This window comes from Zingiber officinale, chromosome 2B (genome assembly GCF_018446385.1).
Source record: "Zingiber officinale cultivar Zhangliang chromosome 2B, Zo_v1.1, whole genome shotgun sequence".
Classification (NCBI taxonomy): domain Eukaryota; kingdom Viridiplantae; phylum Streptophyta; class Magnoliopsida; order Zingiberales; family Zingiberaceae; genus Zingiber; species Zingiber officinale.
The window spans coordinates 39974199-39998973 of record NC_055989.1 but is presented as its reverse complement, the minus strand read 5'-3'; positions in this window follow the sequence as shown (position 1 = coordinate 39998973).

Sequence of the window (24775 nt, the reverse complement as noted above, 5' to 3'; positions counted from 1 at the left end):
TCCCACTGAATTCTATAATTCATGTGGGACAAGATCCACATCATACTAACCCTTGAGTTAGCTTTGGCTAATACGCCCAAGACTTAGTATGATCGGTAGGTAACTAATTACCAATTACATCTCTATGCAACTCTTGTTTATAGGATAAAATCCGCATTTATATTAAAACTCGAGTTAGCTTTGGCTAATACGCCCAAGAGTTAATATAAACATGATTTTGACCTATCTACCAACCATTGGATAATGCCTATAGTTAAACTCGATCCAATTGAGTTAACTACTTACTCAATCTAATTGAGTTGTACTCACCCATGCATTGATAGGCGGGACCAAGATTGTCCCTCCATACCCTACAAGATAGTATGTGTTGCTCTGCTTTGGCAGATTCAACAACAACATGTGATCGAGTTAGTGGTAGGTATCACGGCATGGTAGGCATTACGAGTTGACGCGATTTAGATCTAATCTAAACGATGATGCGTAACATATACTCGATAGATCTAATCTAATCGAAGGGTGCATCATGTGCACGACTTAGATCTAATCTAATCGTTAAGCACTAATTAATTACTTAATTAATTAGCATGCATCACATACACACAAAAGCAATTAATTAAATAATTTTGTAATTATGTCATGGCCCTACTACGATCTTCTCAAGCCAATGAGAAGATCAGATGGTCAACCTAAGGTCAACTGCTTCTCAAGCGCCTTCCTTTTGACCACCTTGTGTTGCTCGCACCCTCCTCGTAACTCTGTCTCGAGTGGACCTTCCACCGCTTCAAAATTTAAATTACATTTTGAAACTCGAGTTACATTCGAGTCTAAATCTAATTTACAACAAGAATAAAAGAGAAAGGCACAACGCGCAGGTCACGAAAAAAAATAAAATACAACACGCACATCACATCACGGCACGCAGGCCGTATTATGAATTACAACACAAATTATCCAATCGAATTGGGTCTTTGGGCCATGACTATCAAAAAAATAATATATAATTCAAAATTATATATTTCTATAATTTTATGTAATTTTTTCTATAATTTTTACAATTTTTACGAGTATAATTTCCCGGCGGTTCCGTTTAGCGATTTTCGGGCACAATCGCGGAACGAATCCCCTTGCGGGGCCAGGGGTAGCGCCCCTACCCGCGATCTAACCATCGCGAGGGTTCCATTGCGATCTAACAGCACCTTAGCCCGCTGTCCCAAAAAGTTTTGGGGCGAAACTTGGCTGTTTTGGAAAATTCTTCTCGGTAGTCGAAGCCTACAAGTATCGAAACACTTGTGCTTCGCTTCTACGAGAAAAATACCCATAAAAACTATAAAAATCATAAATTTACAGAATATTACAGAACAGAAAATTTTTCATAAAACACAAAATAAACTCGTATTCGTCTTCGCACGTGGCTCTGATACCACTGTTGGGTTTTTCGCATCGCGGAAACCCCAAAAGCCCCTAGCCAACGGATCCGTGCAAAGAAAAATTTGAAAAACATACGAATACGAGTTTCTACCTAGATTTACACTTAGATCTACAAAAGAAAAGGTTATACCTTCGATGCGTGCCCTTTTTCGTATCCCGCTCGTCCAAGATTCGCCGGATCTCGAAGTTGTCAACGTAGACAACTCTCTATACGTATCCACACGAACACACTAGGTGGAGATGACCAAAACAAGGTGTGCTAGAACCTTATGGGATTTGTCCAAGGAGAGGAGAGGGAGAGCAAAATTGGAGCAAGGAAGAAGAAGAAGGAATGAATGAGATTTGAATGAAAATTCGTTCCCATTCATCCTCTTGTGTGGCCGGCCACTTGAGTAACTCCCACTCATTTAATGTGGCCGGCCACATTAATGGGAAAGGAGGCTTGTAACCTCCATGAAGTGGCACACCATGATGATGTGGAGCATCATCATTGGTCCACATCTTGCCATCTCACTTATGATGTGGCAATTAGTCAAGTCAAACTTGACTCTTCCTCTTCCTCTCAAGTCAAGTCAAACTTGACCAAATCTCTTCCATGGTTGATCTAATCTAACCATTTGATTCAAGCCAACTTAATATAATGAATCTAATTCATTGAATTAAGTTGATTTAATGATTCATAATCTAAATTAGACTCATTGAATACATGAATCAACTTGAGTCCAACTCAATTAGCCCAATTTGGATTACTCTTAATCCAATTTGATTCATCAAATGAATCTAATCCTCTTGGTTCATCATATGAACCTAATCTCCATCTAATTGTCCTTAGTGTGTGACCCTATAGGTTCTTGTAATGTTAGCAATGCCCCTAAACCCATTTAGGAGCATAAGTAATGAGTGGTATCTAGCAACACATCATTACTACCCAATGTTACAAGAATGTTGAGATCCAACATCACCTTGTGACTACTAATTGTGACTCCTCACAATATATGACAAGTGTCCTTCTATCCTAGACATCTAGATTGATCAATATGAGGCATAGACCGTGTCATCCTCTAATCAATCTAAATCTTGAACTCTAAGTAGACTCACTAAATCAAATGAGCTCAATATCCTATATTGACTCATTTGGGCATGGCCATGCACTTCGTGGTCTCACTCTATCAAGAATATCGATGTCGCTCCCGTCATATAGGAGGGATAGATCCCATCTACATCACTCACTTCCCTCTGCATAATTCGTTACATACCGAGTAATCGCCTTTATAGTCCACCCAGTTACGGGTGATGTTTGACGAAACCAAAGTACATAACTCCTTATGTAGGGAACTATGGTGACTTCAGGTCTAAGGACTAGTAGTCATACTAATAGCCACATGAGAAAGTATATGACACTCATATAACGATCCATGATATTTTCTCATGGCGGGTCATTCAGTAAACATTCTCTAATGCATACTCATGTGTCAACTTGATATCTCTATATCCATAACTTGTGAGATCAAGTCATCGAGTTGACCTACATGCTAGTCTTATTGCATTAACATTGTCCCTGAATGTTAATGCTCGACTAGGAATTATTAAGAGTAGTGTTCCCTATATCATCTCACTATCGATTCAACCAATCGATTGATATAGGTAAGAACCTTCTACTCAAGGACGTTATTATACTTAGTTTATTTGGCACCAATATAAGTAAGTATAATAACCAAAAACCAAATGCCTTTATTTATATAGAATATGATACAACAAGTCCAAAAATACAATCATCAAATGATTGGCTCTAGGGCTCTAGCTAACAGTAAGGAGCCCCTTCACCACTTCTTAAGCTTTGATTGTTATATGCATGGTGCCAAAGATATACATGTTTAGACTAAGCAGTTGTAGTCTCGTTCCTCTCACAGTGGCCTTATTCTCATTGTCATTGCTCTCTTTGCTCACTAATAAATTGTCTCCTTTCATCTCAAAATTTTCTTTATGCTTCCCGCTCGATTGCCTCCTATTCTCACCTTCATATCTCAGCTTGGAAATATGATTCAACCTTATGACAATGAGTCTCAGCTCTCTAAAAATGCCCCGTGAAGCCATCAATTCCACTGGTCCAAGTCCCCCCTTATCGTTCCAAGACTTGCCTCATAGTCACCTATTCTGCATGGATACCATCAAGACTAGAATGGAAGTTAGAGAAATCATATGCATGAGGTCCTGTAAAGAGCTCAGAATGAGCAAAAGAAGGGCTAACAGGTTCAGCATGTGGCTCTCTATCCATAAGAGGTCCCTCTCTATCCGAGTGAATCTTAGGAGTATATGGTCTCTCAGAGGGGGACATGTGTGGCTCTCCTGACTGAGTGATAGGTGGAACTCATGACATTCTTCAATTTTTAGGATTAGTTACAATGGTGTACTCAACATTAAGTAGCATGAAAGGGCCTAGTCCTTAAGTATAAATCCAAATGAATCCCCATCATAGATAATCATTCAAGAGGCTAGACATGTCCCAATAGCAATGCTCGAATGTTCCTCTATGGCCTCTAACCCGCTCAAATCATATCCAAGGTTTTGAGCAATATGGGTGATATATCCAACAACCATGATGATCCTAGTAGTGATCTCCCAACTTTGTGCAAGTGCCTAACAAAATGAGATCCATAATCAATAATCCTTAATGCAACATAGTCCATAAACACAAGAGCTCACTGAGTCTCACAACTCCTTCACTATCACCCTTTCCAAAAAAAAAAAAATACTATTTTACATTACTCTAAGATTAGTTGCGTTAAAATCCCTATGCAACCTTCTATCTCTTCCAATAAGGAAGTCCAAAATGAAAATTAAATTGCTTCATTGTCCATCTATAATCATCAATGAACAACCTAAAACTAATCAAACCTTCAACACAACTGCTCCCTATTAGGACTTAGGTGTCCAGTGAACTCAAGAATTCTAGTGTGGTCCTAGCATAAGTGGGGCATCGTATACCCACCAACTCGTCCCAGTTCACTTTAATTATCAACTAATTTACATCATTTTTTTTGCATAAAACCTCCATCGCATGATCATCTATGTACCTTGTAGGTGCAATATTACATTTAACAAGAAAAATCATATCATGCCTTTTGAACATCAACACAAAAAATAATATCGTAAGGATTGTTACCCTTATCGTGTACTCTTTCCACTTCTCCTTTTTCCTTTCCCTTTAGAGGACAAAGTTTCTCTTCTCCTTGATCTCTTCATCCTTGCTTCAAACTTGTAGTGAAGGAACATATCTTTTAGGACAAGAGGGAAGAGTGATCTAGGGTTTGAGGAAGAGATTTGGAACTTAAGGAAACAGATCTAAGGTTTTAGAAAGAGGTTTAGGGGCAAAAGGTGAAAAGGTTTTAGGAGTTCTCGCTTGAACATGGGGTGTAGGGATTAGAGCATGACCATTGAGTTTAAAACAGGGGGTGCATGACATGACCCGTTCCACTGGGCATGGGCACCCATGTTGTTAGTTAGAGCCCTAGAACCAATCATTTTGATGATTGTATGGACTCATGTATATCATATTCTTGTATATTAATAAAGGCATTTGTTTGGTTATTATACTTACTTGTATTAGTGCCAAATAGACTAAGTATAATAGCGTCCTTGAGTAGAAGGTTCATACCTATATCAATCGATTAGTTGAATCGATAGTGAGATGATATAGGGAACACTACTCTAAATCGTTCCTAGTCGAGTATTAACATTCAGGGACAATGTTAATGCAATAAGACTAGCATGTAGGTCAGTTCGATGACTTGATCTCACAAGTCATGGATATAGAGATATCAAGCTGACACATGGGTATACATTGGAGAATGTATACTGAATGACCCGCCATGAGAAAGTATCATGGATCGTTATATGAGTGTCATATACTTTCTCATGTGGCTATTAGTATGACTATTAGTCCTTAGACCTGAAGTCACCATGGATCCCTACATAAGGAGTTATGTACTTTGGTTTCGTCAAACGTCACCCGTAACTGGGTGGACTATAAAGGCGATTACTGGGTATATAACGAATTATGTAGAGGGATGTGAGTGATGTAGATGAGATCTATCCCTCCCATATGACGGGAGCGACATCAGTATTCTTGATAGAGTGAGACCACTAAGTTCATGGCCATGCCCAAATGAGTCAACATTAGATGTTGAGCTCATTTGATCGAGTGAGTCTACTTGGAGTTCAAGATTTAGATTGATTAGAGGATGACACGGTCTATGCCTCATATTGATCAATCTAGATGTCTAGGATAGAAGGACACTTGTCATATATTGTGAGGAGTCACAATTAGTAGTCACAAGGTGATGTCGGATCTCGACATTCTTGTAACTTGGGTAGTAATGATGTGTTGCTAGATACCGCTCATTACTTATGCTCCTAAATAGGTTTAGGGCATTGCCAATGTTACAAGAACCTATAGGGTCACACACTAAGGACAATTAGATGGAGATTTGGTTCATATGATGAACCAAGAGGATTAGATTTATTTGATGAATCATATTGGATTAAGAGTAATCCAAATTGGGCTAATTGAGTTGGACTCAAGTTGATTCATGTATTCAATGAGTCTAATTTAGATTATGACTCATTAAATCAACTTAATTTAATGAATTAGATTCATTATATTAAGTTGGCTTGAATCATATGGTTGGATTAGATTAACCATGAGAGAGATTTGATCAAGTTTGACTTGATTTGAGAGGAAGAGAAAAAGTCATGTTTGACTTGACTTTTTACCACATCACTAGTGAGTTGGCAAGATGTGGACCAATAGGATTGCTCCACATCATCAATGTGTGCCACCTCATGGAGGTTACAAGCCTCCATAGCATTTAATGTGGCCGGCCCACATTAAATGAAGAGGTTACACTTGTTGCCATGTCATTTAGTGAGGTGGCAAGATGTGGACCAATAGTGTTGATCCGCATCATCCTAGAGTGCCACCTCATGGGGGTTACAACTCTTTAATGGCTCCACATTAATTGCATTTAATGTGGAAATGGGAGTTAGACATGAGAAGGTGGCCGGCCACTTGAATGAGGAGAATAATTTTCATTTTGAAAATTATTCCATCATTCATTCCTTCTTCTTCCTCCTAGAGTTCTTCTTGCTCTCTCCCTCTCCTCCTTCCTTGGCCGAACCACATAGGTGCTAGCACACCTTGGTTTTTGGTCACCTCCATCTAGTGTGTCCGTGTGGATACTTCTAGAGGACCGTACGCTTGACGGTCTTGAGATCCGGCACCATTTGGACGAGCGGGATTCGCGTGGGGCGCGCATCAAGGGTAATGATCTTAACTTTAGTGTAGATCTAAAGTTTTTTAACAAACTCGTACAAGAAAAGGTTTTTCGAAAAGTTTTGTTTACGAATCTTTGCACGAGATCCATGGCTTTGGGTGACTCGGGGTTTCCGCGACGCGAAAAAGCGGTTTTCGCGGCCCGACGAACCCAACAATGGTATCAGAGCCACGTGCAAAGACTTGTACGAGTTCGTTTGTATTTTTATGAAAAATATACCTTCTGTGATTTTCTGTAAAAATTGAGTTTTTAGAGTTTTTATGAGTAATTTTTCTGTAGAAGCGAAGCACAAGTGTCTCGGCACTTGTAGGCCTCGGCTACCGGAAAGTTGTCTTTTAAACGGCTTCGTTTTGCCCCAAATTCGTATGGGACAGCGGGGTCGGGTGCCATTAGATCGCAAAGGAGCAACTCACGATGGTTAGATCGTGGGTAGGGGCATTGCCCCTAACCCCGCAAGGGAATTTGCTCCGCGATTGCACCCGAAATCGCTAAAAACGAACCCGCCGGGAAGATTTTTCCGAAACGGCAATGTCTCGACCCAAATCGTTTTGGGAAAGCGGGTTTAGGCACTATTGGATCGCAAAGGAACTCTCGCGATGGTTAGATCGCGGGTAGGGGCGCTGCCCCTGGGCCCCGCAAGGGGATCCGTTCCGCGATTGCGCCCGAAACCGCTAAACGGGACCGCCGGGAAATTTTACTTATAAAAATTATAAAAAAATATTTTTAAAATTACATAAAAATTATAAAAAAATATAATTTTGAATTATATATTAATTTTTGATAGTAATGGCCCAAAATACCCAATAAGATTGGATTTGTGTTGTAATTCATAATACGGCCTGCGTGCCGTCATATGATTGTGTGTGCTGTATTTTTTTTTTTTTCCCACGGCCTGCGCGTCATGCCTTTCTCTTATTCTGGTTGTAAATTAGTTTTAGACTCGAATGTAACTCGAGTTTCAAATTGTAATGTACAAATTGGAGCGGTGGAGGGTCCACACGAGACGGAGTTCCGAGGCGGGCACGAGCAACACAAGGTGGTCAAAGGGAGGAGCTTGGAGAAGCTGTTGACCCTAGGTTGACCAATCGATCTTCTCATTGGCTTGAGAAGATCGTAATAGGGCCATGACTAAATCATAAATAGATTAATTAATTGCTTGTGTATGTGATGCATATTTAAAAAGTAGTTAATTAATTAGTGCCTTACGATTAGATTAGATCTAAGTCGTGCACATGATGCACCCTTGCGATTACATTAGATCTATGTCGTACACAAGATGCATCCCTTTCGATTAGATTAGATCTCAATCGACTCAACTCTAATGCCTAACCGTGCCGTGATACCTATCACTACCTCGATCACATGTATTGTTGAATCTGCCAAAGCAGAGCAATACATATTATCTTGGTAGGGTACGGAGGGACAATCTTGGTCCCGCCTATCAACGCATGGGTGAATACAAACTCAATTAGATTGAGTATTCCTAGTTACTCGGTTGGATCGAGTCAACTATAGGCATTCTTTCAATAGTTGGAAAGGTAGGACAAAATCACGTTTATATTAACTCTCGGGCGTATTAGCCAAAGCTAACTCGAGTTTTAATATAAATGCAGATATTGATTCTTTAAACAAGAGTTGCATAGAGATGTAATTGGTAATTGTTACCTACCGATCATACTAAGCCTTGGGCGTATTAGCCAAAGCTAACTTAAGGGTTAGTATGATGTGGATCTTGTCCCACATGAATTATAGTATTCAGTGGGAGCATCTTTTAATTAAAGGCCTAATTAAATGATTTTAAGAATATAATATTTATTTCTACAAATTTTCTGTTGTAGATAACCATGACGTCGAATACGAACTCTTTCTCCCTGCGTTCTGTCCTTAAGAAGGACAAGCTCAACGGAGCAAATTTCCTGGACTGGTACATGAACCTGAGAATTGTTCTCACTCAGGAACGTAAACTGTATGTTCTGGAGCAGCCCATTCCGGAGGCTCCTCCTGCCACTGCCACGCGAGCAGACCGAGATGCTTACAAGAAGCATCAAGATGACGCATTAGATGTGTCCTGTCTTATGCTCGCGACCATGAACTCTGAGCTTCAGAAGCAACATGAGTTGATGGGAGCTTACGATATGGTTGAACATCTTTGTCACCTATATCAAGGACAAGCAAGGCACTGGAAGAGGAACTCCAAAGAATACCTGGAAGACCTTAAGAAGAAGAGAAATAAGATTTCTACTTCAAGTATACATGTTATAGAAGTCAACCTCTCTATTTCTTCATCATGGGTATTAGATACCGGATGTGCTTCGCACATTTGTACTAATGTACAAGCGCTGAGAAATAGCAGGGCATTGATGAAGGGTGAGATAGACCTACGAGTAGGCAATGGAGCACGAGTTGCTGCTATTGCTGTAGGAACTTATCATCTATCTCTTCCCTCTGGGCTTGTACTAGAATTAGATGATTGTTGTTATGTGCCTGCATTGACTAAGAACATTATATCAGTTTCTTGTTTGGACAAGAAAGGATTCTCGTTTATAATAAAGAACAAATGTTGTTCTGTCTATTTAAATGATATGTTCTATTGTAGTGCACCTCTGATAAACGAACTCTATATTCTAGATCTAGAGAGCCCTATCTATAACGTTAGTACCAAGAGGTTCAAATCGAACGATATGAACCACACCTATCTCTGGCACTGTCGCTTAGGTCATATAAATGACAAGCGCTTATCCCAGCTCCATAAGGATGGTTTGCTGGACTCATTTGATTTTGAATCATATGAGATATGCGAGTCATGCCTACGAGGCAAGATGACCAAGACTCCCTTTAGTGCACACAGCGAGAGAGCGACTGATTTGTTAGGACTCATACATAGTGATGTATGTGGCCCTTTCAATGTTGCAGCTAGAGGCGGTTATAGATACTTCATCACATTTACTGATGATTTCTTGATGACACATAAGTCCGAATCCTTTGAAAAGTTCAAAGAATTCAAGAATGAAGTACAAAACCAGCTTGGCAAGAGTATTAAAATACTTCGATCAGATCGAGGTGGTGAATACTTAAGCCATGAGTTTCGTGACTACCTAGCTGAGTGTGGGATTCTATCCCAACTCACTCCTCCTGGAACACCACAGTGGAATGGTGTATCCGAAAGGAGGAATCGTACCCTATTAGATATGGTACGATCTATGATGAGTCACACAGATCTTCCGACATATCTATGGGGATATGCTCTAGACACGACTTCATTCTCAACCGAGTTCCATCCAAGGCCATGATAAAGACACCATATAGGATATGGTCTGGGAGATGCCCGTGTCTTTCATGAGGATTTGGGGTTGTGAGGCTTACGTCAGACGTCAAGTCTCGGACAAATTAGGACCCAATCCGACAAGTGCTATTTCATCGGATATCCCAAAAACTAAGGGATATTACTTCTACATTCCGAGTCAGCACAAGGTGGCAAAGATCGGGTCTTTCTAGAAAGGGACTTTGTTTCTAGAAAGACTAGTGGAGCGTTCGATCTTGAAGAAGTTCAAGATGCGAACAATAACAATGCCTCGATGGAAGTTGAACTGGAACCACAAAGTGTTGTGGATGATGTTGTTCCACAAAGAGTTGAGGAACAACAACCAGTTCAAGTAGACATACCTCTTCGCAGGTCTGATAGGGTACGTCGTCAGCCTGAGAGATACTCATTTCTCTTGTCTGACCATGATGACGTTGTGCTCATAGAGGATGAGCCTACCACCTATCAGGAAGCTGTGATGAGACCAGATTCCGAGAAATGGCTAGAAGCCATGAGATCCGAAATGGATTCCATGTAAACCAACCAAGTATGGACTTTGGTTGATCCACCTGAAGGGGTAAAATCCATTGGGTGTAAGTGGGTCTTTAAGAGAAAGACTGACATGGATGGACTTATCTATAAGGGTCGCTTGGTAGCTAAAGGTTTCAAGCAAATTCATGGTATTGACTATGATGAAACCTTTTCTCCAGTAGTGATGTTTAAGTCTATTCGGATCATGCTTGCTATTGCAGCCTACCATGACTATGAGATATGGCAGATGGATGTCAAAACCGTGTTTCTGAATGGAAACCTACTCGAGGATGTATACATGACACAACCTGAGGGTTTTGTAGATCCACAGCATACTAGCAGAGTATGCAAGCTGCATAGGTCCATTTATGGACTAAAGCAAGCTTCTCGGAGCTGGAATCTTCGATTCGATGATGCAATCAAACAGTTTGGTTTCATCAAGAACGAAGATGAGCCTTGTGTCTACAAGAAGGTTGTAGGGGATATAGTTGTCTTCCTCATATTGTATGTGGATGACATACTACTCATTGGGAAGGACATCCCTATGCTTCAGTCTGTCAAGACCTGGCTAGGGAGTTGCTTCTCAATGAAGGACTTAGGTGAGGCATCCCGTATTCTAGGGATACAGATCTATAGAGATAGATCTAAGAGATTGCTTGGCCTAAGCCAGAGTACATACATTGACAAGGTACTCCTTCGGTTTGCCATGCAGAACTCCAAGAAGGGATTTCTATCGATGTCACATGGCGTGAGTCTTTCGAAGACTCAAGGTCCCTCTTCTAGAGAGGAGAGAGACCGCATGGATCAAATCCCTTATGCCTCAGCCATAGGATCGATCATGTATGCCATGTTATGTACTCGACCTGATGTCTCGTACGCTTTGAGCATGACGAGCAGATACCAGTCAGATCCAGGTGAAAGTCACTGGATAGCAGTCAAGAATATTCTTAAGTACTTAAGAAGGACTAAAGAATATTTCTTGATATATGGAGGCAATGATGAGCTAGCTGTAAAGGGTTACAGTGATGCTAGCTTCCAGACCGATCAGGATGATTACCGATCGCATCGGGGTTCATGTTTTGCTTAAATGGTGGTCTTGTGAGTGGAAGAGTTGACGGGACGATGGTGATTCTACAGAGGCATATTCGCATCGGAGGCGTGAAAGGAGGCATTTGGATCCATGAGTTCATCACTGAACTTGGGGTGGTTCTTAGACCGAGTTGAGCTCTATTGTGACAACAATGGAGCTATAGCACTGGCAAAGGAACCTCGCTCACACCAGCACATACTACGGCGCTTCCATCTCATTCAAGAGATTATCGATAGAGGAGATGTGAAGATTTGCAGAGTACCTACAGAGGCTAACATCGCATATCCCTTGACCAAGGCTTTGGCACATAGGAAGCATGATGGTCACACTAGGTCTTTAGGCCTTAGAGCCTATACTGATTGGCACTAGTGCTAGTGGGAGATTGTTAGTTAGAGCCCTAGAGCCAATCATTTTGATGATTGTATGGACTCATGTATATCATATTATTGTATATTAATAAAGGCATTTGTTTGATTATTCTACTTATTTGTATTAGTGCCAAATAGACTAAGTATAATAGCGTCCTTGAGTAGAAGGTTCATACCTATATCAATCGATTAGTTGAATCGATAGTGAGATGATATAGGGAACACTACTCTAAATCATTCCTAGTTGAGTATTAACATTCAGGGACAATGTTAATGCAATAAGACTAGCATGTAGGTCAGTTCGATGACTTGATCTCACAAGTCATGGATATAGAGATATCAAGTTGACACATGGGTATACATTGGAGAATGCATACTGAATGACCCGCCATGAGAAAGTATCATGGATCGTTATATGAGTGTCATATACTTTCTCATGTCGCTATTAGTATGACTATTAGTCCTTAGACCTGAAGTCACCATGGATCCCTACATAAGGAGTTATGTACTTTGGTTTCGTCAAACGTCACCCGTAACTGGGTGGACTATAAAGGCGATTACTGGGTATATAACGAATTATGTAGAGGGATGTGAGTGATGTAGATGAGATCTATCCCTCCCATATGACGGGAGCGACATCAGTATTCTTGATAGAGTGAGACCACTAAGTTCATGGCCATGCCCAAATGAGTCAACATTAGATGTTGAGCTCATTTGATCGAGTGAGTCTACTTGGAGTTCAAGATTTAGATTGATTAGAGGATGACACGGTCTATGCCTCATATTGATCAATCTAGATGTCTAGGATAGAAGGACACTTGTCATATATTGTGAGGAGTCACAATTAATAGTCACAAGGTGATGTCGGATCTCGACATTCTTGTAACTTGGGTAGTAATGATGTGTTGCTAGATACCGCTCATTACTTATGCTCCTAAATAGGTTTAGGGCATTGCCAACGTTACAAGAACCTATAGGGTCACACACTAAGGACAATTAGATGGAGATTTGGTTCATATGATGAACCAAGAGGATTAGATTTATTTGATGAATCATATTGGATTAAGAGTAATCCAAATTGGGCTAATTGAGTTGAACTCAAGTTGATTCATGTATTCAATGAGTCTAATTTAGATTATGACTCATTAAATCAACTTAATTTAATAAATTAGATTCATTATATTAAGTTGGCTTGAATCATATGGTTGGATTAGATCAACCATGAGAGAGATTTGATCAAGTTTGACTTGATTTGAGAGGAAGAGAAAAAGTCATGTTTGACTTGACTTTTTGCCACATCACTAGTGAGTTGGCAAGATGTGGACCAATAGGATTGCTCCACATCATCAATGTGTGCCACCTCATGGAGGTTACAAGCCTCCATAGCATTTAATGTGGCCGACCCACATTAAATGAGGAGGTTACACTTGTTGCCATGTCATTTAGTGAGGTGGCAAGATGTGGACCAATAGTGTTGATCCACATCATCCTAGAGTGCCACCTCATGGGGGTTACAACTCTTTAATGGCTCCACATTAATTGCATTTAATGTGGAAATGGGAGTTAGACATGAGAAGGTGGCCGGCCACTTGAATGAGGAGAATAATTTTCATTTTGAAAATTATTCCATCATTCATTCCTTCTTCTTCCTCCTAGAGTTCTTCTTGCTCTCTCCCTCTCCTCCTTCCTTGGCCGAACCACATAGGTGCTAGCACACCTTGGTTTTTGGTCACCTCCATCTAGTGTGTCCGTGTGGATACTTCTAGAGGACCGTACGCTTGACGGTCTTGAGATCCGGCACCATTTGGACGAGCGGGATTCGCGTGGGGCGCGCATCAAGGGTAATGATCTTAACTTTAGTGTAGATCTAAAGTTTTTACAAACTTGTACAAGAAAAAGGTTTTTCGAAAAATTTTGTTTACGAATCTTTGCACTAGATCCATGGCTTTGGGTGACTCGGGGTTTCCGCGACGCGAAAAAGCAGTTTTCGCGGCCCGACGAACCCAACACATGTTTCATTTGGCTGGTTCAACAAAGGGCAATGTTGGGGAACATGACCACCCATGCTCAACTGGTTGAATGGGACATGAGTCATGCTGATGAGGGTGGTCGCCCATTTTCAGCTTCTAAACTTTGGTTTTCAACCCCAAATCTCATTTGATGACCTAGAAAATAAAACAACTCAATTAAAACTACAAAATAGAATTGAACGAACAAAAAGGGTAGAAATCTAAGAAATGAAAAACTTAGTTTTCCTCTCAAGAAGCATTTGTTTAAGGTCATTAGCTCGACCCCTTTTTAAAAACTCAACTTGGAGCCTTAGCCTCGAGGGGGTTCCTCTCCCCTCCTCCAAGTATTCCAAATTTGAAGATTTCTTCTCTTGGTGGAGCTTTTGCTACAATAATGTATTTGTTATGCTTTAGAGGTTCTATATTTGGCTCCGTATCTATATGTTTTTCAACATGTTCCTCTAGGTGATTAGAGTTTTCTTCTTCTCCCTTACATTATTCATGGAGATCACTTGACAATTTAGAGAGGTCAAATTTAAGCTTGTTGGTTTCCACCATAAAGAAAAATCTGTGATTCCTTACATCAATAATCACTCATGTGGTTATTAAGAATGACCTCCCAAGAATGGCTGGAATGCGAGGGTCTTCCTCCATTTTCAATACCACAAAATTAGTTGGCACTACAATCCCTCCAATTTGCACATCCTCCAAAATATCTAAAGAGTGTCTACAAGAGTGGTCTGCCAACTATAAGATCATAGTGCAGCTTGATGTCCCTGAAACCTAGCCTTTTGTATATAGAGAATAACATTAAACTAACACTCACTCCCAAATCATAGAAAGCTTTACTTATTTTTTTTTATCTTTGATTAAGCAAGGAATAGAGAAACTTTCTGGATCTTCTAATTTCAAGGGGTGCTCATTTTGAATTACGACACTCTATTCTTTTGTCAATGCCATACTTTTATAATCCTCTTTCCTCCGCTTATGAGATATGATTTCTTTCATAAATTTGACAAATTATGACATTTGCTGCATAACATCTAGTAGAGGTACCTTCATGCATATCTTTTTCATCATTTCTAAGAATTTGACAAATTATTCATCTTATTTCACTTTAACCAATCTTTGGGGAAATGAGATTGATAGTTGATAAGTCTGAATTGGAGGCTTCAACAAAGGATCTTCTTTTAGCTCCTTAGGTTCACTTAAATCCTCTACCACCTTGGATGCTTCTTATGAATTATTATTAGCTTTGGCAAGACATTTTGGTTCATCAATCATCTTTCCCTTTAAATCTTGCAAAACTTTCCCAATCCTTAAGTTCACCACACTACAATGCTCAATCGGATTCACTTCCGGTTGTCTTGGAAATTTACCGGAGTCCTTGACACTCAATTTTCCACTTAGGCAACTTGAGTCTCCAATATTTTTGTGTGATTTGTCAATGTATCAACGAAGGTCCTCAACTCCTTGATCATGACTTCGTGATTAGAGAATTATTGGTGAAATTTATCGTTAGCTTTGGATTAAGACACAATAAATTGCTTCATCATTTTTTTAGGCTTGATTTTTGTGGTTGAGTTTCGGCATCATTCCCATACTCGCCTTATCTTGGGAATTACCCTTAATTGGTTCGATAAGAAAAGTTAGGGTGATTCCTCCATCCTATATTATATGTATTAGAATAGGGATTATTTGCCCTTTGGTTAAAATTGTTGATTGCATCAGCATGCTCCACTTGATTGCCCTACATGAATGCCAACACTGAATAACTTTACCCATTATGCCTAGAATTTCCATAGATCTCACAAGAAGAAACGATGACATTTAAAGGATTTATATTCAATGTATCTAGCCGCTTTCTCATCGTATATAAACGGGCTGCCATTAAATCTACTTGATTTACTTAATACATTCTTAGGGCTTGAACTACAGTGCTACTCTCATTGGCCCATTGATGATGGTTAAAGACTACACTTTCTATGATCTTCTCAGCCTCTTCGAGTGTCTTATTCATTATGGCTCCTCCAATAGTTGAATCCAAATACACTTTTGCAAAACAAGAAATTCCATTATAAAAGATGTGCATAACCAACAATCTCTCAAGCCCATGGTGGGGGAATTGCTGCAAAAGACTCTTGTAATGATCCCAAAACTCAAACAACGACTCCCCGTCTTTTTACATGAAATTAGTGATTTGATGTCTCATATGATCTGTCTTACTTAGTGGATAGAATTTATTTAAAAATCTCAATTCACACTGATTCCATGTGAAATACACTCCTGGGGAAGTGATGAATGTCACAACTTGACTTTATCCCTCAACGAGAATGGGAACATAAGCTGAATTGCATCAACAGAAGCTCCATTTTGCTTAAGAATACCATAAATTTTCAAAAAAAAAAATCCAAATGCAAATTGGAATCTTCCAATGAGGCTCCACTAAATTGACATTATTGAATCATATGGATTAGAGCTAGATTGAGTTCAAACTTATTTGCCTCTATAGTAGGCCTAGCATTACTTGATCTAAATCCCCTTACACTGGGTGATGCATAGTTACTAAGAGGCTTGTTGTTGTTGGCCATGAGCAAGTTAGGGATGTCTTGACTCTAATTATGCTCCATTACTTATTGATCTCTGAATTTTTAATGGTAGGTCTTATTAATTTCTAAGTCTAAGGGTAATAATTCTTCAACCCTTGTGGTTCTATACATGTACTAGAATGGTCATCTAAAAAGGAAAAGAAAAGAAACAAAGTAAAGCAGATGTGAACAAAGGCAAAATAGAAATGAATAAAAAGAAAATATATATAATTCAATCAATCTAAATTTTAGCTAATATCAATCTAAATTAGTCCCTGCCAATGACACCAAAAATTTGATATGAGCAAATCATAAGTGCACGATCGTAACATCAAGTAATAAAGATCGAATCCATAGTGATTGACGACTAAATACTAGCTTACAAATCGAACTTAATTATCCAGACCAAATCAGTGATGTAGAGTGGCACAAATGTGAAAAATAACAACTAAAGAGAAAAGAGAGAGAAAGATAGCTAGCTCAGGAAGACAATAAAGGCAGTAGAGATCTAGTTAGAGAAAACCCATGCAAGAAGTAGAAATGAGTAAAGAAACAATAGCAAGGCAGAAAAGGGTGTAGTCAGAGGAAGAGCAATTCTAGAATTTTGATTTCACTTTTATGCAAGTAAATAATTGATCTACATTTGAATTACTATCCTCAATGTTAGCTTTTGTAAGTAGACTATCATATGTATCTTGTGTAAACTTTTAGACATACATCGATGTACCAATCTCAATTATTGCCTACTTTCAGAGCAAACAAAATTAAGGATCATAACCTAAGGAGGACCTTATCACGAGATCCTCACGATCCCTAAATGACCATTTTCTTACTTTTTCACAATAAATTAAAATTGATCTGTTAAACTCTATGACAGTCTAGGGTTCCTCGCGGTATACCGATCTACTTTCATAGTCGACTCTCCACATCTCAGTTTTCTACAGGTTGGAGGGTCAGGTTCTCCTTTTGGTTCATCCCCCAACCCTTGTCGCATATGAATCTTGTGCTTTTATCATCGAGATCATGTTAACATAGTAGATCCAGACCACAACTCACATATCACAGAATAAGAATGATCAAACTTGATTTGATTAATAGAAATAGTGTTTACTTCACATGAAGCTACTCTCTAATCCTAGAATCTAGAGTTTATCCCATAAACATAGAATTACAATCATAGAATATGATCAAATCATATAAATCTGATTACAAGTTTAGGGAATCAGAGAAATGAGAGAAAATGCTTAGGCTTTATCAAAGAATCTTCCTCCGCATTGCTCCTGATCCCTCATTGAAGTGTAGATGGTGTTTAATCCACCCAAGATCACCTCCTGAAGATTCCTAGGGGTCCTTGGATGACTCTCAATCGAGATCCTCTTTCAAAATAGAGGGTTTGACTTAAATAGGCATTGGAGCGGAAGCCCGACACAAGCGCCCGTGTTCAATGCTAGAACTTCAGCACAACCTATACCACTGGGCACGAGCATTCTGGATCTGGTGGCTAAATGGAACACGACCATGCCGCTGGGCACAAGCACCCTTGTAGAAGAACCTGAAAGGAACACGGTCCATGCCACTAGGCATGGGCGCCCATGTTCATCTTTGGAAGCTTTCCACCTTGATCTTCAATCTTCATTCTCACTCCATTTCACACCCTAACACAAGAAATACACAAGAATAGTATCTCAAAATAGAGATGTACTAAAATAAAGTTTAAAGAGATGAAATCATAAAATATATGCATGCAAAGTAGGTCAAGCGATGCGTTAAAACATATCAAAATCCCTTTATAAAATAAACACATCAGTTCTCCACTTTAGTTTTCTATAGTTTAAACTTCACAAAAGTGTTTGACTTATGACATATGAAGTATACTCAGACTTTTATTTGTAATCATCAGTAAAACTCAGAAAATACAAGTGCCCTCCATGTGATGCTACACTAGCTGGTCCCAAAGATTTGTATGTACATAGTCCAAAATCTCCTTCGTCTTATGTGTTGTTGTCTTAAATTGCACTTTGCTCTGTTTTCCAAGAATACAAAATTTTTAGAATTCAAGATTGCACGTCTTGACGTTATTCAACAAATCTCTCTTGTAAAGTTTCAACATCCCATGTTCACTTATATTTCCTAATCACATATGCCACAAGATAGTACTGTCTTATTCAGACTCCACTGAGATGACTCCACCTATAATTATAGTCAATCCTATAGATGTTCCTTGCTAACTTTTATCCTTTCATTACAGTCAAAGTTCCCTTATTGATCTTCATCATCCCATTCACTAATTTGTAATTGCAACCAATGCCATCGAGTGTGCCTAGTGAGATCAAATTATTCTTTAGCTCTAGTATATGTCTGGCATCACATAGGGTTCTGATCATATTATCAAATATCTTAATTTTGGCATTCCCTATGTTGATAACTCTGCATGGCATATCATTTTCCATCAATACTGAACTAGGATTCACTGTTCTATAGGTGTCAAATCACTCCTTGTTTAGAATGTGATATGATTATGCAGATTTTAAGATCTAAGCATCTATCAACTGCTCCGAACTTTACATAACTGATAACATATCTCCATCAACGCTCTCTGAATTTTTCTCTTCAACTATATATGTAGACTTTGTTGAACTACTTTTATTCTCTGCAATATGTTTCTTTATCTCTAGATAATCTCTCTTTATATGATCTTTTTCTCCACACTTATAGCAAGTGATTATAGGTCCTCTTAGGCCAGCTAGAGAAGAGGGGGGGGGGGGGGGGGGGGGAGTAGCTTTGCAATTAAAGTAACACACTTTCTTTCGCTTTCAACTTAGCAATGAGCACACGTTAGTTAATTAGAAACAATGATTATAAAAGAAAGAAAGAGAAGACTCCGAGTTTACTTGATTTGTAACCTGGGAGATTGCTAATCCAAGACAGTGAAAGCTCTAATAGAAAGATCTCCTTTTGATGAAGGCAGAGTAGCCTCTTACAACGTTAAAAGCACAAACTTTAGAAAATGTAAAATAATTTGAATACAGAAGTGTGTTAACAAGTGTTGTCTCAAACTCCTAAGGTCAGGGCTTTATTTATAGCCTATTGGTCAAATTTATCCGTTGGTCGACATGGCAGCTCCAGGCACCCCTAGCGGAGCACCTCATCTTCTTCGCAATGGCTCTTCAATGACTTGAAGATAATATTTTTGTAAGGATCTAGGTGCTAAAAATGCAGAAAGCATAGCAAAAAAACTAACTAGATCCTTTCAGAAGATCCATACGAAGGAGAAAACCATATACTAAGTTTGTTAAAAGGGTATTATACATTTGTTTCATAAACATGAACTCTAGATAGCAAGGATCTCAGCACGATCTCGTGTCCATGCTTCTTTCAGTATCCACATGAATAAGCCTTCTATCTGTCTCACAAATTTACGAAGTGGAGAAGAAAACCAACCAAAGTTGTGCTAGCAACCCCAAGGGAGATTTTGACTAAAGGAAAGAAGAGAGAAAAAGAAGATGATCTCCCAAAAATGAGACAAAAAAGGCCTTTTGTACTTCATCCAATGAACACTCCATTAGGATAAGAGCTTTTTGGTCTTCATTCAAGAATTCAAATCAACATTTCGAATTCTTCATGAGTGAATGGTCAATTTTAAAATTGATCATTCCTCTTCCTTCATGCAATTCGAATTCAATGAGTCACTATCTCATTAATTTGAATTGACTTAATGAGTCTAGTTGGAATTGGACTCAATCTCATAATTGGATCCAATTGAGTCTAACTCAATGAGTGTAATTTTAATTAGACTTAATCCAATAATCCATCATATGAACTCATCTCCAAATCAACTTGTTCTTTGTGTGTGACCCAATAGGTTCTCGTAATGTTAAAAATATTTCTAAAACTATTTTAGAAATATAAACAATGAGCGGCATGTAGAAAGGCATCATTACTATCCAAGTGGTGAGAATGCCAAGATCTGACTTAACATTTCTGTGTCTATTATCTTGTATGACTCAATTCTTCTATCCTTGATATCTAGATTGATCAATAAAGCATATATCGTGTTATCCTCTTATCAATCTTTATGTTTCTTGATCTCTAAGTAAAACACTCAATCAAATAAGTTTAATATTGCATATTTAACTCATTTGAGCATAACCATACATTATTGTATCCTACTAATCAAGGAGCCCATAGATATAACTTCCATCATATGGAAGAGATAGATCTCATCTACATCACTCACATCCCTCCGCATAACTTATTACATACCTAGTAATTGATCTTATACTATTACAGGTGACGTTTGTCGATACCAAAGTATACAATTCCTTATATAGGGAGCCGTAGTGACTTCAGATCTAAAGACTATTCATATCAATAGTCACTATGAAAATATTTATGACACTCATACATTGATTCATGAAATATTCTCATGGCAGGGTTATTCAGTACATATTATCTAATATATACTCATGTGTCAATCTGATATCTCATATCCATGACTTGTGAGATTAAATCATCTGTTGACCTACATGCTAGTCTCAATGTATTAATATTGTCCTTGTATATTAATACTTGACTATGAATAGTTAAGAGTAGTGTTCTATATGTATCTACAATGTCCCACTATCAATTCAACCAATCGATATGTTGTAGACTAGAACCTACCACCCTAGTGTTGGAATGTATACTAAAACTCTAACTTTTTGTATAAATATTTATTTAGAAATAGGAATCACATTAGTCAAATGTCTACATTTATGCTAAGTGTAGTTGTCCGTTTAATTTATATTGTAGATAACATGGTGTGAGGAGACACACAGAAGTTCATGTTATCAGTTCCTTATAAATTATAAATAGTTGTTCACAACCAAGATGGAATGAGACACACCATTGGAGTGGTTGTAGTGTAATTAGGTATTAGTTTATCTTGACTAAAAAAAGTACACAGTACACTATAAGTGTATTGAGCAGGACCATTTGAGGTAGTTTCTTTTTATACTGACTATATAAAAGAACAAAACCTCTGTTATTATGGAAGTGTGTACTCTTAATCATGATATAATAATAAGCGTGTATATTTAATATATATTTCTTTAATTTATCAAAGGGTGTGATTTAGCTAGTTAAATTAATAGGCCCGATAAGTTGGGAAATGATATTATTTCTATGGTGTGTTGTTGATTATAGAATGAAACTGTATCCTAGTAATCTAGGTTGATGATGTCCTCTTGAGGAGCTCATAAGAATTGCCATGTAAACCCTGCAGGTGGACTTAGTCCGACATGATGATAAGGTTGAGTGGTACTACTCTTGGAGCTAGATATTAATTAAGTGAGTTGTCAGTAACTCATTTAATTAGTGGGCATTCAATATGTTAAACACAATGAGACTAACACACTCATAATAAGAAGGAGCTCATATAGTAATATGGGATTGGTGCGGTAGTGCAATAATAACTCTTTAGTAGAATGAGATATTATTGATGAACTTGAGTTGGGTGTTCGGGATGAACACGGGAAGCTCAAGCTCATCGGGAGACCAAAACCAATTCCTCCTCTAGGTCCCTATTGTAGCCTCTTATATAAAGCCTTATATCCACCCCAAAGCCTAGCTTCTTAAGGCTTAAGCTAGGGCCGGCCAAGCTAAGCTTGGAGCCCAAGCTAGGGCCGGCCAAGCTAAGCTTGGAGCCCAAGCTAGGGCCGGCCAAGCCTTGCTTGGTGCCTAAGCAAGTGGTCGGCCACATCATGAAGAGAAGGAAGTTTTATTTTATAAAATATTTCCTTTTATAGAGATCCATAAAAAGGATTTAAAAGGATGATTTTAATATAAAACTTTCCTTTTTTAGATCGTTCATAAAAGGAAATAAAAGGTAGTTTTTTTTTTGTTAAAACTTTCCTTTTATGTTGGTTTTAAAAGAGAGTTTTAAATTTTAAAATATTTCCTTTTATAAATTTCTACAAAGGAATAAAAGAGAGATTTGAAATCTTTCCTTATTTGTAGTTATCTATAATGTGAAAGAAAGATTTTAATTTTTGATAAAACTTTTCTTTTGTAACCATGTTTTATTTTAAATCTTATCTTTTATAGATATCCATAAAAGGATTTAAAAGAGAGATTTTAATTTATAAAATATTCCTTTTATAACTATCCACAAAAGGGATTTTAAAAGAGAGGTTTTAATTTTGTTTAAAATCTTTCCTTGCTTGGAGAATAAGCATATGGCCGGCCATGTCGTAGGAGAAATAGGAAGTTTTATTTTTGTTACAAAACTTTCCTTTTTTACAATCACCAAGGAATATAAAAGAGAAGGAGGGGGTGCCTCACCCAATAACACTTCTTTTATTCCTCTCTATTCTTCCTTGGTGGCCGACCCTTGCTTTTTCTCTCTTCTCCTTTGTTTTCTCTTTTGGTGGTCGGCGGCATCTTGGTGTGGAGATCTCTTGGTGGCCGGTTGCTTGAAGGAGAGAAGAAGAAGAAGAGAAGAAAGCTCTCTTGTCTAGCATCCCTTGGAGGAAAGTTGGTGGCCGGATCTTAGAAGCTTGGGTGGACTACCTCTTGGAAGATCGTCGCCCACACGACGTTCAAGAGAAGGAGAGGAATACAATAGAAGATCAAGAGGTCTATAAGCTACGAAAGGTATAACTAGTTATTAGTTTCCGCATCATGACTAGTTCATCCTTTTGTATAGATCTTGTAAAACCAAACACAAGAGGTTATCGATTTAAGTTATCATTTTTGTTATTGATTTTATTTTTTGATTTCATGTTTCGATAATGTGTTTCTACTGAGGTCTCTATAGTTAAACCTAGTTTACTGTAAGAAGTTAAATATCTAATTTCTCTGTGAGGCTTTGTCTAGGAAGTGGTGGATGATCCCATACCCAAGAAGGCCTAGTGCCTCGCCATGTTTAACCTGAAAGTCGATCTTAGAAATAGATATTTGATAACTTTTGTAATATGGTTTAACTTAGGAAGATCACATCGGTTGAACTTGGAGTAAGAATGTTAAGTTTCGTTCCCAATCCAAGTTTAACTTCTAAAGGGAAATTTGGATTAATAATGTTAAGCATCGTTTGCAATTCAAATTAACTTTAGTAGAACACATGGGTAGCTAGGATAGTTCTATGCTTGTACAAATTTTTATACAGAGGAACTAGGACGGTATTCCAAGTAGCAACCAACACCTAGGATATTATTATACTTATTCATTCATCACTGAATTGAAGCAAATATAATAACCAACTTTGCCTTTTTATTAATGAAATATGATACAAAAATGTATTGTCAATTATCTCATAATTGGTACAAGGGCTAGTATTAATAGTTTTATCCTATCTCGAGCATCTGGATCCTAGCTACAATGGTCCAAAGAGGTGCCTATGCTTTACCAGGCTGGTTTGGGCTCCTGGAGTCCGGGTGCTTGGACAAGTCAACTTTGTGTTGACTTTTCTGGTTGTTTCGATCACGGGTAATTCTCTGGCCATCCAGAGTTGAGCTCACCCGAACCCAACTCCCACTTTCTTCTTGAGCAGACTTCCTCCCCGGCTTCTTGCCCCTCGGAAGCGCTGCGCGCGTCCTTCTTGTATGCCGGTGTACTATTCCGCAGCTTCTTGTCTCTTGGATGCACCGAACCCATCGATTCAGTTCTCATGTCATCCTTCTTATCCGTTACATCTTCCGCTAAACTTCTTGTGTTCCTAAGTCCGTGCACACTTAGACACAAGACCTCAAATAACACAGAGCCCAACTTGACTTGGTTGATCACATCAAAACCAACCCTGGATACTTACAATCTCTCTCTTTTTGATGTGCATCAACCCAAGTTAAATTTGGGTAAAATGAATAATAAAATAAGTAATTATATAATTAAATACAATGAATTAGCAATTGTAACAAGTAAAGAATAAAATCTTAAAATCTATATCTCCCCAAAACATAATTTTTAATTTTCCCCTTTGATCACATCAAAAAAAAAATGAAAAATAGGACAAATAAGTTAGAAAAATAGTGAAACTTTTTCTATGGGCATAAGATAGAATTATCAATTATATACCTTTTAACGAAAATTAAATTTAAAAAGGAATAATTTGCAATCAATTAATCAGAAGTTTTGAAAAAATTATTTAATAAT